A 3,204-nucleotide genomic window follows, 5' to 3' on the forward strand; every position below is an offset into this window, starting at 1 on the left:
TGCTTGTGAACTCTTACAAATAAATAATCATGCCATTACTTATGAATAACTTCCTAATAAGGGCATTATGTTAGTGGTGGTAGAAACAGCCTTCATGCACACTCACTGTCATCAAAACATGGCAATTGTCTACTTCCTACTCATCTCGCTATATTTATCAATGTAATATTTGTTTGTTAGAGTCCCAGAATATAAATATCCAAGATCAGGAAACTTACACAAATTTGGAGATTCTAGAACTCAGAAAAGAGTCTTTTTGCAGTATCCCCTGCTTTGACTGGCCAGCACTGAATCTACCGATGCCATATAGTGGTCTATAGAAATCAAGAACTTTTAAAGTTATGCCTGCCTTTTTATTAGGACAAATTTAAATCTTCCTAATTAAATATTCCTTTGACTTTCAGGATAAATGAGTCAAAAAGAGAAAAGTTCAGGGAATCCAGAAGCAGCTGATCAGGCAGTAAAATGACAAATTGACTCTATAATTTCCCTACCTGAATTGTCTCTCACTATATAAATGAGGGCAGCTCAAAATTATGCATCAGCATCTCCTCAGAACTTACTGGAAATACAGGATATCAGATCCCTCCTCAGACCCAGTGAATCAGACTCTCTGGAGATAGGGGCCAGGAATTTGTGTTTTATCAGTTTTCCGGGTGATCTTAATCAATGCTAATGTATGAGACCCACTCTTGTATGTCAGACTCTATGGGAAGTTGTCCTTTAGGCTACATTCCCAGTGATAGGATAGGATAGACAGTATAAAGAAGGTAGTTTTGGAAAACACATTTTTTTTTTTTTTTGAGACAGAGTCTCACTTGGTCACCCTTGGTAGAGTGCCACAGCATCTGAACTCACAGCAACCTCAAACTCTTGGGTTCAAGTGATTCTCTTGCCTCAGCCTCCCAGGTAGCTGGAACTATAGGCACCCACCACAACGCCCAGCTATTTTTTAGAGATGGGATCTTGCTCTCACTCAGGTTGCTCTCTAACATGTGAACTCAGGCAATCAACGTCTCGGCCTCCCAAGTGTTGGGATTATAGGCGTGAACCACCTCACTCAGCTAAAACCCATTAATTTTTTAAAATATTGTTTATATAACACTCTATGATGATTCCCTCCTTTTACTTCTCAGATGTTTAGAATAAAAAAATCTTCCAAGTGATTTTAAGTCCTATTAGTGAATTAAATGCAAAACTTTCATTAAGGTCAAGGTTTCTTTACTCTTTGTTCAAACTCAGTTTATTATTTTTATTTTCCTTCACAAAGTTCCCATTTGCCTCTCCTAAGCAAAACGTTTTCTTCTCACTAAATCTCAGGATATACCAGGAGCCAACTCTAATATGTTCGCTTTACAATAATTCTCTTCCTGATATATCTGTCTATAACAAACTCTTGCCAAGATCTTACTCATCACTGCAAAATCATCTGATGATGCATTGTTCATTGGAAGCTTGAGCCAAATCAAGTATGTGTATATTGAAAAGTGCATCAGTTTTAGAGTCAGACTGATCTAGGTGTGACTAATGGTTCTGCCACTTACTAATTATGTAATCTTGGATAATTAATCTCTCTGAACTTTAATTTTCCTATCCATTGGATTTGTAGTGCAATAATTGTTTATTTGTTTATCTGTATATATACCTCACTCATTACAAATAGTTGATAAGGTGACTAATGAGATAATAAATACAAAGTGACTAGCCCTTTTCCTGGAGCCCAGAGATGTTTAATGAAAGTTAATTCCCTATTATATTTTCTTCCTTTATTATTTTTTCTGCTGCTGAAAATTGTTCTCACAAAAAAGTCAAAGCATCTGTGGAGCAGAACAACAGTGTATGGTCATAGGCCACCTGGATATTAAAAACCAAATATAGAAGGCAAAAATGTGAAGTTTGTCAAGTCTATCCATGCTTTAAAACCAATATGGTGGCCTCCTGTGGTTCCTGAAGACTTGAAATGTGTCTAGTCAATACATACCACATTTCACAGGTAATCAGAAAAATGAAAGAACGCAAAATATCTCACTAACATTTTTTATTCTGATTATATATTAAAATTACATTGTAGACTTATCAACTTAAAAAAACATAGCGTCTCACTATGTCTCCTTCAGTAGAGTGTTGAGGCATCACAGCTCACAGCAACCTCAGACTCTTGGGCTTAAGCAATTCTCTTGCCTCAGCCTCCCAATTATCTGGGACTACAGACACCCACCACAATGCCTGACTGTCCTTCTACTTTTTTAAATGGGCCTACTAGATAATTTAAAATTACATATGTGGCTCACCTTTGTGGCTTTTTATATTTCTGTTGGACAGCAACATCCTAAATCATTGACCTATAGACCACGATTACCCACCAAGTAAGTGTTCTTTTTTTTTAAATTTTAACTCCATATGGCAACTTTAAATATCCCAGTGTCAATAGTCCTACTGAATCAAATCAAATATATCAAATATATTTTAATAACTATAGAGAGGAGAACAAATCCTCAGTGAACTTGCTTATGTATCATTGTTTAAGAAATGTAGAAGCGGCTGCCTCTGGCCCATGCTGCCGCCTCCCTCTTCTGCTGCTCCTGGGGGTGCCTGTGTGAGTGTTTGGTGCAGACCTTGTACCCCTTTAGTGAAGTGACTGTTGAGGGAACTCTGTCTCCTGCCATAGCAGAGGAAAAGCCTAAGAAAGAAGTCAAGATTGACAGTGATGATCATATTAATTCAAAGGTGATGGGACAGGATGGTTCTGTGGTGCAGTTTAAGACTAAGATGCATACAGCACTTAGGTAAAGTAAGGAAAGCCTATTGTGAACCACAGTTTGTTAATGAGGCAGATCAGATTCCGGTTGGAAGGGCAGCCAATCAGTGAAACAGACACTTTGCACAGTTGGAACTGGAGGGCGAAGATATAATTGATGTGTTCCAACAGCAGACAGGAGGTGTCTAGTGAAGAGGGAACCTGCTACTTTATTCCAGAACTCTGTTCCTACAGAATAAGGCTACATTTTCCATTGGAAAACTGTAATTTGGTTCCACTACATCCCAACTACTATTGTACACTTTTCTCTAGTTTTTCATTTCCCCCTTCCCCATTCCTCTACTGTACATAAAGTAACTGGTATATGTGCACAAGCATAATGTACTGTGGTTTGTTTTTTGGTTGTTCTTGTTGTTTTTAACTAAATGGCCATCTGTATGTTTTGG

At 37.7% G+C, this 3,204-nt stretch overlaps 1 pseudogene; it reads left to right on the forward strand.

Annotated features, from left to right (window-relative positions):
- Window positions 1-409: 409 nt before the first annotated feature.
- On the forward strand, window positions 410-2,947 carry LOC128585560 (small ubiquitin-related modifier 2-like; annotated as a pseudogene).
- Window positions 2,948-3,204: the final 257 nt, after the last annotated feature.

Source organism: Nycticebus coucang, chromosome 5 (assembly GCF_027406575.1).
Source record: "Nycticebus coucang isolate mNycCou1 chromosome 5, mNycCou1.pri, whole genome shotgun sequence".
In the NCBI taxonomy this organism is placed as follows: Eukaryota; Metazoa; Chordata; class Mammalia; order Primates; family Lorisidae; genus Nycticebus; species Nycticebus coucang.